Genomic DNA, 16,040 nt, shown 5'->3' on the forward strand with positions numbered 1-16,040 from the left:
TATGGCAAACGACTGTATAGCAAGACACATCTAACAATACATAGAATATACTAAGAACATTCGAGGTCAGAGAATGGAGTTGTTTATCTCTTACAAGAAACCGCATGAAAGGGTCATGACTCAAACTATATCAAGGTGGCTCAAATAGGTCCTAAAAATGGCAGAAATAGACACTAATGTTTTAACTCTCATTCCACCAGGGCTGCAGCAACATCCGCAGCAAAAATTGTACAGGTACCCACAGACCAAATCCTCAGAATGGCAGGATGGTCATTAAAAAAGGGTTTTCCACAGGTTTTATAATAAACCAGTTATTTTTTGGAGCCATCATTGTATTAAGAAAACATTTTATGTTCAACAAAATAATTTGCCCGAAAGGTTACAGGGCTATGATTCTCAAATTTTTAAAAAATGTTATATATTTTTTCGTTATACCACACAACTCTTTGTATAATTGTGTTTAAAATTACTAATGATGCTCTCTCCCAATACCCAAGGCAGTTTGTGAAGCATGGACTCGTTCCACGGCATGAGGTCACAGAGCTTTTAAATCTTCACGTAGTCACTCACGTGACTCCGAAGTAAAATAGTAAGATTAAACGAGAACTTACCAGTTTGAAGTTTGATCTGTATTTTATGAGGAGTTACGATGAGGGATTACGTGCCCTCCGCTCCCACCCTCTTATGATCATATCAAAAACTGGTATCTCTTTGGTAATCTTACTATGTTAGATCATTATAGGTTCCTGTGACCTCACACCGCTGCTTTGAAGTATGACACGCATGCGTGGAAGCGGGCTTCTTCACGTAATCCCTCATCGTAACTCCTCATAAAATACAGATCAAACTTCAAACTGGTAAGTTCTCGTTTAATCTTACTATTTTGTAGTTGTACAGGGTCCTGGTGAGGCCACACCTGGAGTATTGTGTGCAGTTTTCGTCTCTTAATTTGATGATGGACGTTTTTGCTATTGAGGGAGTGCAGTGTAGGTTCCCGAGGTTAATTCCCAGGGTGGTGAGACTGTCATATAATGAAAGAATGGAGCAACTGGGCTTGTATTCACTGGAATTTAGAAAGATGAGAGGGTATCTTTTAAAAACATAAAATTATTAAGGGATTGGACACGCTAGATGCAACAAACATGTTCCCAATGTTGGGGGAGTCCAGAACCAGGGGCCACAGTTTAGGAATAAAGGGTAAGCCATTTAGAATTGAGATAAGGAAAAGCTTTTCACACAGAGAGTTGTGAATTTGTGGAATTCTCTGCCTCAAATAGCAGTGGGGGCCGATTCACTGGATGTATTCAAAAGAGAGTTAGAGCTCTTAGGGCTAGCGGAATCACGGGGTGTGGGGAGAAGGTACGAACGGGGTACTGATTGTGGATGATCAGTCATGATCACATTGAATAGCAAAGGGCCAAATGGCCTACTCCTGTACCTATTGCCTATGTATCTATGTACCTTCAATTTCTTGTTTATGCCCTCGAGCCATCCCTGTATTCATGTAACTTTAATGCCAAATACTTAAAACTCACATCTCATACGTGCCACCTTAATAAACATCTTTTGAAGATCAATGTACATAGAACTCGTTATATAGTATTTTTCACATCTCTTTTTTTCCAAAGAATTTAATTATGCTATTCAAGACAGTGCCAGCTATTCTGATAGTGTCTGTTTGCGTATGTATGCAGTCTTAGAAGAAAACCTTAACTCCTTGTTGTCAACCTCATTGCAGTCGAAAGTCATGCTGCCTAATCTGTGCCATCAAGGCAGCAAAGAGATATGCCTGGCTTGTCAGTTTTGTGCAATGTTGTGATAGGAGCAGTGTTTGAAGGCACAACAGTAAAAATGCAGAAACAGTACTATAGTGTTCTAAACTTCAACCAAAAAAACCAAAGCATGGAATATGAGCTACAAAGCTGCTGTCAGCATCATTATCAGGAATAGAACACAGAACAGTACAGCACCGGAACAGACCCTTCAGCCCAAATTGTCCATGCTGAACGTGACGCGTGAGAGGGGTGAGAAGGAGTGGAGCCAACTTTTAATAAGCTGTGGTTGCCTGGGGGGGGGGGAGGGGGGGGGGGGGGGGGGGGGGGAAGAGAGGAGGGGGGGGGGGGGGGAAGGGGAAATAGAGTGGGGGGGAGAGGGGGGGGGGAGTGGAGACATCTTTTAATAAGCCAGAGATACACGGCTGTGAAGCTTGGCGGACATTAACATTACCTGTCGGTTATCCTTGGTTCTGAAAACTACTGCTTACATTTTTTTTCCCAATGAGCCAATGAAATTCACCGGTCAGCACTGGCTACAACCTACGAGAACCTATGACAACCTTCGACCTCCTGGCAACCCACTACCACTGCACCTACGACATGAGAATTCTCGCTACTCTCCATGGCGGCTTCATTCTGGTCGCCACTAATTTTTCAACATGTTGAAAAATTTGCGGCGACCATAATGAGGCCACGACTAGTTCCCAGAATGCGGGAACTCACGACCATGAAGGCGACTCCCCGGCAACCACCCGCGAACATGTGGCACCATGTGGTGACCGCACAGTCTCCTGCAGTCACTTAAAAAGTCGCCTAAGTGGGACGGACCCATTAGCCTTCACTCGTACACAAATTCCTGTTCCAATTGTCTTTGGTTGTGTTCAAATATAACAGCAATAAATTGAAGAGATAAAGTGTAAATGTTTATGAACTTCAGCACAAGTCTGAGCAAATATCAAGTTATTTTCATGAGAAATTAAAGCAATGCTTGGCTGTCTTGGATAGGTAGAAATTATCTCTTGTAGTTTCTTGAGGAGTAGGTTTTCCCAATTTACATTCAACATTTGTCTCTCAAAGAACATTACTATTAATCCATAGTTCTCTACTCACTGCTCCTTGTTTAACCAGAAGGCTGCCATATTATCTAATAGTACAAAACAAATTAAATTGCACATCAGTCCTAAATGATTAGAACATGTATTCACATGCATTGCAATCACGACCAATATTATATAACCCCCAAATCCCCCTTTTCCTATTAATACCAAAAGGTATCTTCTAAGTTTTCCATGATAGCAGCCACAAAACCAAAGAGAAAATAGGGTTTAATCTGAATGAGAGACATTTTGTGCAGAACTCAGTGATTTTTACATTTGGCATATATTACGTTAAGATTTGGACAAGTTATCAGATGTACAGGATAGGTTAATTTTTCTACAGCAAGAATTTTAAAGAGCTAAATTTTGAATATTCTGAATAAAGCCCTAAAACAAAGTTTCTCAGATCTTTACTTTCATAGAATTTGTATCTACGTTTTTGTCATTAAAATTAAATTATTACAATCTTGTTCTGTCACTTTTAGTACAACCTGGCCCGAAAATAGCTAAGCATGAAATTAACTCCACAAAAACTGTCCATTAAGCTTAGCCTCACAAAGATTACCCGAATTATGCTGGCTGTCCTTGTCTAAGTAACCTTTAGAGCCTTTAGCCTCACCTTATCAAAAAATTCTCAGCTCCTGTCGAATGACTTGAATGAATATGCTTGAACTGCACTGTCTTTGAAGAATCTATTATCGCCAAGGCCTCAGCTCCTGGAGCCTGGCTGATGGATCATTTCTGTACGTGAGGATTAACCTACAGTGAAGGCTATCTTTAGAGCTACTGACCAGGAGGCACAAAACTAGATGGATCAGAGGAAGCATAAGCAGATGATCCTGTCACAAACTCCTGGATCACCAAGCAAAGGTTTGACAGGTTATTGTGCTTCCTTAAGGCTTGACACTGGAGTGGAATTGCCTGACCACATCCACTGTGCATTGGGTCAGTCCATCCATCTGATTTGCTAAATTCTTGTGGGTGAGAGAAGATTAAATGAAATTCTTTCTATTACAGCTCAAGTAATAGATATACAAAGGGAAGTTTTGAACGGTCTCCTTGATGATGCTTTAAGTATAGGACTAAGTCCTTTGGCCAATTCACCAGCAATGTGCAATTGTCTGATTTTACTCTCTGCACTTTCTGGAAGCCTGAGTACATGAACAGACTGTGATCATGCAAAACTGAATTACAATGGCAATGAATAAGACAGAAAGTTGCCTAAACATTCTTTTAACCATTTGCAACCCACAGTTTACTATTCACTGTTCCTTTGCAAAATGGAAAGAAGAGCAGAATATTTTCACAGATCACTAATAATGCAAGAGTACAGTTAAGTAAGAGATGTGGATAACAATGCACAAACACCAGACAATGTAACCCAATGCCGTCCCCATCAAAGCAGGGGACTTCAACAAGGCTAGTTTAAGCAAATCACTTATAAATAATGACCGCATGTTTCTGAGATACCAGAGGATCAAACTCACCTGCTCACTGCTGCTCCACTATTACAGATGCCTGCTGCTTCATCTCACATCCTCACTTTGGAAAATCGACCACCTGGCTGTTGTAGCCTTCCGATGTAGCTACAGCAGTGAACACAGCACAGAGCTGGTCAGGAGAGGCAGAGGAGCGACTTCAAAACTACTTGGCAACAGTAAACTGGGCAATGTTCAAGGACTTGGCAGTGGACCTGACAAAAAAAAACGGCATCGTTGTTGCCAACTTCAAAGGGAAATGTGTGGAGGTGTGTGTTCCCACCAAGGCCAACCAAGTGTTCCCTAATTAGAAGCTTTGGATGAATCAGAAGGTTCACAATCTACGATGACCAGATCGAAGGCATCAAGTTGGTGATACAGCGGCACATACGATGTAGAAACAAAGATTCTACAAACTTTCGGACTGAAAGTAATGTGTGGGGATTGAGGTGTGGGGTGAAGAGCCGGAGGTGTGGCCATGTTCTTAACCCTGCATGGACCAGCAGGCTGGAGTTTATGCGGACATCTTCAACCTCTCACTACTAATGTCTGACGTCCCCACCTGCTTTAGAAGAACATACAATACATGAGCAAAACGAGATGCCTCAATGACCACTGACCAGTGTCACTCACGTGCATGGTGATGAAATGCTTTCAGGTGCTGGTTACTACGCATCAATTTCTGTCTTAGTGAGAACCTAGACCCAGCATAATCAGCCAACCATCATAACATATCAATGGGGGATGCTACCTTGGTAGCTCTCTACTCTGCACTGAATCACTTGGACAATAAGAACACTTTATCAGGCTTTTTATTCATCAACAACAGCTTGGTATTCAACACCATCATCTCCTCCACACTTATCATCAAACTCAGAGAACTATGCAATTGGACCCTTGACTTCCTCATCAGCATACCACAACAGTATGAATTGGCAACAACACTTCCTCCTCCATGACCATCAACACAGGAGCACCTCAAGGCTCTGTGCTCAGACGTACTTTCTCTATACTCTTAACTGTGTAGCCATATCCAGCACTAATGCCATCTGATGATGCCACTTGTTGGATGAATCACAGGTAACAATGAATCATAGCGCAGGAGGGAAATTGATAATCTTATTGAATGGTGTCAAAACAACCTTCTTGCTCTGAACATTAGCCAGACAAAGGGAAAGCGGAAGATTCATAAACCTGTCTCCATTAATGGGATAGAAGCGGAGAGTCAATAGAGTCAATAGTCAAGTCCCTGTGTGTACCTATCTCTGAAAATTGTCCTGGGCATCCCTTACTGATGCAATAGCAAAGAAAGCTCACTAATAACTCCACTTCCTCAGCAGATTGAGATGATATGGTATGTCGCTGAATGCTCAATCAAACTTATGCAGGTTTATTGTAGAGGACATACCAATGGGTTGCAACACGCATGGCTTGATTCGTTAACTCAAACATCCATGATCATAGGAAACTGCCGAAAAGGACCGGTCCATCATAAGTATTGTCCTCCCCAACATCAAAAGGATTTATAGGAGGCGCTGCACAAAAATGTCCCAGCTACACTAGTCCCACTTGCCTGCACTTGGTCCATATTCCTCCAAATCTGTCCTATCCATGTACCTGTCCAACTTTTTCTTAAACGATCGGATAGTCCCAGCCTCAACTACCTCCTCTGGCAGCTTTTTCCATACATCCACCACCTTTTGTGTGAAAACGTTACCCGTCGGATTCCTCTTAAATCTTTTCCCCTTCACCTTGAACCTATGTCCTCTGGTCCTCGATTCCCCTACTCTTGGTGAAAGATTGTGCATCTACCCGATCTATTCCTCTCATGATTTTGTATACCTCTATAAGATCTCCCCTCATCCTCCCGCGCTCCATGGAATAGAGACCCATCCTACTCAACCTCTCCCTACAGCTCACACCCTCTAGTCCTGGCAACATCCTCGTAAATCTTTTCTGAAGCATTTCAAGCTTGACAATATCTTTCCTATAACATGGTGCCCAGAACTGAACACAATATTCTAAATGAGGTCTCACCAACGTCTTATACAACTGCAACATGACCTCCTAATTTCTATACTCAATACTCTGACTGATGGCCAAAGTACCAAAAGCTTTTTTGACCACCTTATCTACCTGCGCCTCGACCTTCAAGGAACCATGTACTTCTACTCCCAGATCCCTCTGCTCTACAACTCTACCCAGAGGCCAACAATTTACTGTGTAGGTCTTTCCCTTGTTGGACATCCCAAAATGCAACACCTCCCACTTCTCTGTAAGTAAATTCCATCAACTATTCCTCCACCCATCTGGCCAATCGATCCAGATCCTACCGCAATCATTCACAACGATCTTCACTATCTGCGAAGCCACCAACTTTTGTATCATCAGCAAACTTGCTAATCCTGCCCTGTTTGTTCTCATCCAAATCTGTAGATGTAGATGACAAACAGTAACGAGCCCAGCACCAAACCCTGAGGCACGCTACTAGTCACAGGCATCCAGTCTGAGAAGCAACCTTCCACCATTATCCTCTGCTTCCTTCCATGAAGTCAATTTGCTTTCCATTCAACTATCTCTCCTTGGATCCCATGCGATCTAACCTTCCAGAGCAGCCTACCATGCGGAACCTTGTCAAATGCCTTACTGAAGTCCATGTACACAACATCTACAGCTCAGCCCTCATCAACCTTTTAGGTCACGTCGTCAGAGGTTGGACAAACGTGGATTGTTTTGGCTGGTTCAGAAGAAATCTAATATAAAATGATGAGAGGCCAAGATAAGGTAGCCAGACGGAACCTTTTTTCCAGTATGGAAATGTCAAAGATGAGCCTGCATTGCTTTAAGGCGAGAGGGACGAAGATTAAAAGAGATGTGTCGGGTAAGGTATTGAAACAGCAAGCGGTGGGTGTCTGGAATCCGCTGCCAGGGCTGGTGGTGGAGGCAGATACAATAGTGGCATTTAAGAGGCTTTTAGGTGGCACGTGAAAATGCAAAGAACAGAGGGATACGAATCACATGCAGGCAAATAAAATTAGATTAACTTGGCACCATGTTTGGCACAGACATTGCGAGCCAAATGGCCTGTTCCTGTGCCGCACATTCTGTGTTTTACGTTAGTCTGGCTACTGAATATTAATTTATTATATTGTAGATCATTGTATATATTTTTTGTGTGTGTTAATACAGTAATGGGCCAGTATAGCTGAAGCAAGTTCAAATGTCTTGTTCCATTGCCGGTACACATGACAATTATTCACTCTTGATTCTTGACTGTCAGCCTACTGGTGGGTCAAGGATCACGAGAGATGAATGGGATGTCTAGAAATAGGTTTCAAACTTGACAAAACAGATTCTAGTGAGAAATGCAAATCAAGATGAATATTGATAGCCTCCCATATATTAGATTGTCACTGATGCCAATCAAGGTCTGCAACATATGTCAGATTAACTTGTTGGAGTATCTTTATTCACTTAACTTGAACTTATTGAGAAATTCCCTGCAGTTGCAGCTCAAAGTGAAGTGACAAATGTGGTTTAGAACTAGCACAGCAGGTCCACAAAATTAAAATGTTGCAGCTGACAAAGATTGAAGACTAATTATAGTGATGCACACATATGGCTGACAATTACGGTGCATTCAATGATTTTAAACATCCTTCCTAATCTTTCATAAGCAAGACTTCTACATTCTGGTTAACTGGATAAAGCAAAAATAATGAATGTGTCCAAAATAAGCACATGGCCACATAGAATTACAGTGAAAGTACAGGCTCTCATCTTCCGTAAGGTGCCACATGTGAGGCTGCTCAGGAAGATGAGAGCCCATGGTATCAAAGGGCAGATACTAGCAAGGATAGCAGGTTGGCTGGATGGTGGGAGACAGAGTGGCAATAATGGAGCCTTTTCTGGTTGGCTGTCAGTGACTAGTGGAATTCCGCAAGGGTCGATGCTGGGGCCGCTACTCTTCACGCTGTATATTAATGATTTGGATGAGGGGATTGAAGGCTTTGTGACAAAGTTTGTGGATGATACGAAAATAGGTGGATGGGCAGGTCGTGGAGAGAAAGCAGGGACTGCAGAAGGACTTGGACAGGTTGGGAAGGGGGGAGGAGAAGGAGTGGAGGAGAAGGAGTGGAGACAGTTTAAAGAAGTTTAATAAAGTTAGCAGGCATTTTACCTTCCAGCGGATCTTCTAGTTCCTGAAAAACAAAGATCCTATAGGGTCTTTGCTGAAATCTCCAATGAGCCAATCAAAATGGGTGGTCAGCGAAGGAGATTGCCTTCGACTGCCTGTAAGTAAATAGCGACCCCACTCCACTGGCTTCGACCAAACGGCAACCTATTTTTAGTCGAGGTCGGTTTAGATTTTGTTAAAATAATCGCAGAAACGTAGAAGAAGCTTCGACTACGCGGAAACCACTTTCGACCATTAGGGAGAGTGACCAAAACCTCCGGGAACCTCATGGAAACCTTGGGTGGGGCGTCAGGTCACCAGAGGTTTCCGTTCAGGTTTCCTAAGTGGGACAGGGGCATTACAAAGCACACCGGCTACCCCTTTTGTCGCCCTCCCCACCACAGCAATGGACTTTGTCTAATCCAGTCCACCCTTGCCAGCTCTGTCTAAAGATATTGAAATTGGCCTTCCCCCAAAATTAGTCACTTGTTTTCTGGACTTTATCCGATTTTATAACGACAGTGAAAGTTACTGGATTGTTGTCAGTATTCTGAAAATGTTGTCATATTGACACTTCATCCACTTCATTCCCTGGGGTTAGATCAAGCAATGCTTAATCCTCAGTAGGTTCATTTTTGTAGAAGCAAGGAAGCAAGGGTGGCACAACGGTAGAGTTGCTTCAGCAGTAGACCCAGGTTCCATCCCGACTACAGGTGCTGTCTGTACAGAGTTTATACATTCTCCCCATGACCGCGTGGGTTTTCTCTGAGATCTTCGGTTTCCTCCCACACTCCAAAGACATTCAGGTTTGTAGATTAATTGGCTTGGTATAATTGTAGATTATCCCTAGTGTGTGGTGTCACTGTGCAGGGATCGCTGGTTGGTGCGAACTCAGTGAGCCGAATGGCTTGTTTCCACGCTGTCTCTAAACTAAAAAAACTGCAGATGCTGGTTAACACAAAAAAGGACATAAGGTGTTGGAATAACTCATCAGGTCAGGCAGCATCTCTGGAGATCATGGATAGGTGACGTTTTGGGCCATGATCCTTCTTCAGACTTTTGGAAGGGGGAGAAGAAAGCTGGAAGAGGTAGGTTCATGTATGTACTGGCACAGAATGTTCTGGAAGCACCTTAAAAATTCCATCCCATCTAATTTCTTCACAGTCAAGTGGTATTTTGGCATCATGTTTGGCATGGATATTGTGGACCATGGTGCCTGTTCTTGTGCTGTATTGTTCTATGTTCTATTAATTAGAACATTATCATACAATGGAATGACACAAAGTAGGATGCTAGCAAAGGAATGGCTGGTGGTGATTAAATGTAGGACGGTCTGTGATTATGGAAAAAGGCTGACATTCCTGCATTAGAGGAACATGTCACTTACCCCCTTGCAAATCATGCTTAAATTGTATTTGCCACAAATACCAACAGATACCTAGAACCAATTATGCCATGTCTTGCAGGAGAGGGGTTTTTTCAAATGAAACATTGCTGACTGCTAATGAGTTGCATTCAGCATTAGATCAGACTATTGATGTACCTTAGACAAGCAGAGCTGAAGTCATTCTCACATGTTTTCTTACTCAGGCTATTGGGATGTTAAAAACAAATACACTCATGTCAATACTTTTAGAGAGAGAGACTGCAGAGAAGCAAAAGAACGGAACAATGATGGGCTAGAGAAACTGCTGACACAGGACCACAGATAAATATGGTCAAAAGCACAAGAATAGATGGCCAACGTTACACTGAGAAACAATAGATCAGCAACATTTTCACATTAGGCAGATGTAGGCATACTCTGCACTTGGTTGGAAGACCATTTCTGAAACCAGAAATAGTAAGGATGCTGTCCGGCGAAACAAATATAGAGCATAGAACAGTACAGCACAAGAACAGGCCCTTTAGCCCACAATTTCATTGCTGAACACGATGCCAAGACTATCTCTCACTCGTCTGTACATTGTCCATATCCCTCCATTCACTGAACATCCATTTGCCTATCCAAAAGTCTCTTAAATGCTACTATCTGCTTCAACCACCAACCCCGACAGCGCGTTCCCGGCACTCACTGTCCTCTGTGTAAAAAAGTTGGTTTGCATATTTTTTTTACACTTGGCCCCTCTCACCTTAAAGCTATGCCCTCTAGCATTTGCTTTTTCCAACCTGGGAAAAAGGTTCTGGATGTCTCCCCTATTTATGCCTCTCATAATGTTGTACACATCTATTAATTCTCCCCACAACTTCTGATGTTCCAGAGAAAACAATCCAAATCTGTCCAACTAATCTGTCCTGTAACTAATACCCCCCTGATGCTGGCATTAATCTGGTACAACTCCACTGCACCCATTCCAAAGCTTCCACATCCTTCCCATAATGGGGTGACCAGAATTGTATGAAATACTCCAAATGCTGCCTAACCAATGTCCTATAAAGATGAATCATGACTTCCTGATGCTTATACTCAAAACCTCGACCAAGCAAGCAAGCATATCATAGAAACATAGAAAATAGGTGCAGGAGTAGGCTATTCGGTCCTTCGAGCCTGCACCACCATTCAATATGATCATGGCTGATCATCCAACTCAGTATCCTGTACCTGCCTTCTCTCCATACCCCCTGAGCCCTTTAGCCACAAGGACCACATCTAACTCCCTCTTAAATATAGCTAATGAACTGGCCTCAACTATCTTCTGTGGCAGAGAATTCCAGAGATTCACCCCTCTCTGTGTGAAAAATGTTTTCCTCATCTCGGTCCTAAAAGATTTCCCCCTTATCCTTAAATTGTGACCCCTTGTTCTGGACTTTCCCAACATCGGGAGCAATCTTCCTGCATCTAGCCTGTCTAACCCCTTAAGAATTTTGTAAGTTTCTATAAGATCCCCCCTCAATCTTCTAAATTCTAGCGAGTACAAACCGAGTCTATCCAGTATTTCTTCATATGAAAGTCCTGACATCCCAGGAATCAGTCTGGTAAACTTTCTCTGTACTCCCTCTATGGCAAGAATGTCCTTCCTCAGATTAAGAGACCAAAACTGCACGCAATACTCCAGGTGTGGTCTCACCAAGACCCTGTACAACTGCAGTAGAACCTCTCTGCTCCTATACTCAAATCCTTTTGCTATGAAATTCTACCGATATCATATGCCTTCTTTACCACTCTATCAACTCCCTGCCACTTTCAGGGAGTTATGGACTTGGACCTCAAAATCCCTCTGCATATCAGCTGATAAGGGTCATGCAATTAAATATATATTTTCCCCTTACATTTGACCTCCCAAAGTGCAACAACGCATATGCTCAAATTATACTCAATTTGCCTTTTCTTTGCCCATTTCTGCAGCTGATCTATATCCTGCTGTAAACCTTGACAGTCTTCCTCACAGTCCATGATCCCAGCAAACTTGGTGTCATCTGCAAACTTACTAACCAACCCATCTACATTTACATACGAGTCTTTAATATATATATATATATATATATATATATATATATATATATATATATATATTCTATCAGTAAGCAAGTTCTGAATCCATACAACTAATTTACTGTTAGTCTCATGCATCTTAATGTTCTGGATCAGCCTAACATGGGTCATAGTCATAGAGTGATACACGTGTGGAAACAGGCCCTTCGGCCCAACTGGCCAACAATGTCCCAGCTACACTAGTCCCACTTGCCTGCCCTTGGTCCATATCCCTCCAAACCTGTCCTATCCATATACCCGTCTAACTGTTTCTTAAACAATAGGGTTGTCGCAGCCTCAACTACCTCTTCTGGCAGCTTGTTCCATACACCCATCACCCTTTGTGTGAAAAAGTTACCCCTCGGATTCCTATTAAATCTTTTTCCCTTCATCTTGAACCTATGTCCTCTGGTCCTTGATTCTCGTACTGGGCAAAAAACTCTGTGCATCTACCCAATCTATTCCTCTCATGATGTTGTTTACCTCTATAAGATCTCCGCTGTGGGTAGGTGCTATAGACCTACACGTGAAGGTAGACGCTCCTGCCCCCACGAGTCTTGGGCAGATGGGGCTCGTCAGCCTGGGAAGGCAGTCCATCTAGGAGAGGAAAAACTCTGATTTAAATCCTCCACTGCCTTGTGGCCATATCCAGTCATGGAAAGGGCTCCTGGAGTAAACCTCAAGAAAATCCGGAGTCGGAGCCCCGAAGGCAGTTTGTCGTTGTCTACAACCTCGCTCTGGCAGTTCCTGCGACGGCGCTGGTGCTAAACTGTAACGGTCCTGCTATTCCTTTGGATCGATCAGCGACGTGGAGAGGAGAGACGTGCTGCAGGGGCAACAGCCTGTCCTCCATATGGCATCGCCCAGGCTTGCATCGGACCCCACATCACCTGCAAACTAGGATGCATCACCCATGGTTAGTCATGACCTTCTATAAGATCTCCGCTCATCCTCCTGCGCTCCATGAAATAGAGACCCAGCCTACTCAACCGCTCTCTATTACTCACACCCTCTAGTCCTGGCAACATCCTTGTAAATCTTTTCTGAACCCTTTCAAGCTTGACAATATCTTTCCTATAACATGGCGCCCAGAACCGAACACAATATTCTAAATGCGGTTTCACCAATGTCTTATACAACTGCAACATGACCTCCCAACTTCTGTACTCAATACTCAGACTGATGAAGGCCAGAGTGCCAAAAGCCTTTTTGACCACCTGATCTATCTGTGACTCGATCTTCAAGGAACCATGCACCTGTATTCGTAGATCCCTCTGCTCTACAACACTGCCCAGAGGCCTACCATTTATTGTGTAGGTCCTGCCCTTGTTTGACGTCACAAAATTGAACACCTCACATTTTTCTGTATTAAATTCCGTCAACCAGCCCTCTGCCCACCTGGCCAGTCGATCCAGATCCTGCTGCAATCTTTCCCAACCATCTTCACCGTCTGCAAAACCGCTCACTTTTGTATTTCCTGTATGTTCTCATCCAAGTCATTGATGTAGATGACAAACAGTAATGGGCCCAGCACCAAACCCTGAGGCACACCACTAGTCACAGGTCTCCAGTCTGAGAAGCAACCTTCCGCCATCAGCCACTACTTTCTTCCATGGAGCCAATTTGCTGTCCATTCAGCTAGCTCTCCTTGGATCCCAGGGTGTTCAGCCTACCGTGGGAGATTCAACAAACAGACTGAATTCAGTTAGGATCCGAGTTGCACTGTATTGCCTGCACCAAACAGAGTTTACAATTTTTATCATGCCTGCAACTGCCCCAGGGTGTGAAACAAACCACCTGAATGCAGAAAGCTTGATGCTGTATCTTGGATACACATAAGGGGAATTTCCTCATGCACACATAGGAATTTCCTCATGCACAACTTCATGCATGACCTTCATGTGGTCCTTTCCGTACATCATAAATAAATAAATATTGGGAAAGACTAGGAATTAAAAAGATTGGAGATTTATACGAGATGGGAAACCTCCTATGATTCCAAAAATTACAGTAGAAATACAATCTGAAAGGTAATCAATGTTTTAGATATCTTCAAATTCGAGATTATTTGAAAACATATACCCATGTTTATCAAACTCTGCTGCCAGATATATTAGACGAAGGTATGAATAGAGACTCTGACACAAACAATCTAATATCATAATTGTACAATATCCTTCTAAATATAGAAATCCCATCGTCAGACGCAATTAGAAGATAATGGGAAGAGGAAAATCTCCAAAGACAGATGGGAAAAAGGTCTCTTATATATACACATAATTGTTTGATTAATGTTAGACACATTTTAATCCAATTCAAAATACTCCACAGACTCTACTACTCAAAAACTAAGCTGAATAAGATTTTTTCAAATGCATCTCCTATTTGCGGCAAAAGTCTCTCTCAAGAAGCAACTATAACGCACTCTGCCTCTTGCATAAAACTCCATAACGTTTGGAAATAAATCTTTGAAATGTTCTCAAAATTATTAAAAATAAAACTGGACCCCGTGTAGAACAGCAGGAGCCTGCCCTGAGCTATCAATATTTAAAGGACGTTTCCTTAATTATGGCCTAATAATGGCGAAAAAACATATACTTAAATTTTGGAAAAATACATCTCCCACAACTCTTGAAATGTGGATTACAAACATGTCTGAGACGCTACATCTTGAAGATATGAGACTTGTCTTAGCAGGAAAATCAGAGCAATTTTCAAAGATATGGTCTTTCATTGATTAATTACAAGGATAGTATGGTGCAACACAACTTTGGAATTAAACCGAATTACGGACTGGGTGATGGGTGGGGTGAGAAACACCAACACTTTTTTTTTCTTTTTTTTTTTCGTTTTTGTCTATATATTTTTTTAAGTTTTTACTCACTCACTCTTCGACTACACTCATTTGGTAGTTTAGGGGTTCTATTCTTACACATTCACTTTCTCTTTCACTTTCTTTCTTTCTTGCTCTTTCTCTCTTTTTCTATTTCCTCTTTGTTAAAATTAAAATGAAAGCTGTACAATAAATGTATTATGTTATATGCCGCGTTTTATACTTTTGTACACTGCTTCTAATAAAAATATAAATCAAATAAATAAATAAATAAATAGCTAGATAAATAAATAAATAAATAAATAAATAGATTAAAAATGGTGGCACGGTGGTGCAGCGGTAAAGCTGCTGCCTTACAGTGCCAGAGACCAGATTGGATCCCGACTACGGGTGCTTGCCTGTATGGAGATTGTACGTTCTCCCCGTGACATGTGTGGGTTTTCTCCTGGTGCTCCGGTATGCTCCCCTGCACCAAAGACATATAGATTTATAGGCTAATTGGTGTGGTAAAATCATAAATTGTCCCTAGTATGTAGGAAAGTGTTGGTGTGCGGAGCATGGTTGAGCCTAAAAGCCCTGTTTCCATGCTGTATCTCTAAACTAAACTAATGGAACTGAAAGGCCACATCCAACAGAACACAGATCGCACGCGGATGAACTCATTCCTCTTACCTCACAGTGTAGTTAAGCGCAATTTATTAATATTTCTAGACCCCTGCGCAGTCTAAAACAGTTGAATAATTACTCTTTACCGATGTTGCGCATTCAATGACAGGTCATTGCTAATCTGAATTATTTGACATCATCATCACAGCTGGTGCAAATAGTTTAACATGAGTTTAAAAATACACACATGAAGCAAACTGTGCATACAATATTTTTCTGGAGTGATATTAGGCCATCAATAAATCTTTCTCAAACAAAAGTTGCAGAATTAATGCTTTAATTCATTTTGTTCATTGATGACACTTAAGAATTCTTAACAAACATTGAGCAATGCTGTAACAGGAGAACAGTCACTCAGGCACAGCCATAACGTGTGATGGTTGATGCTGTAGCCATTAAACAGGAACTCCACCCGCTGACAACTAGACAAACAGTACAAATTTCAACAGCAGCCCAATTCTTTATGGAAAGTGAAAAAAATCAGGAATATACTAATATTCTTTAGACTGATTCAAATGAGCGGAATTGAGGATCAAAAGATG

Source organism: Leucoraja erinacea, chromosome 1 (assembly GCF_028641065.1).
Source record: "Leucoraja erinacea ecotype New England chromosome 1, Leri_hhj_1, whole genome shotgun sequence".
NCBI lineage: Eukaryota > Metazoa > Chordata > Chondrichthyes > Rajiformes > Rajidae > Leucoraja > Leucoraja erinaceus.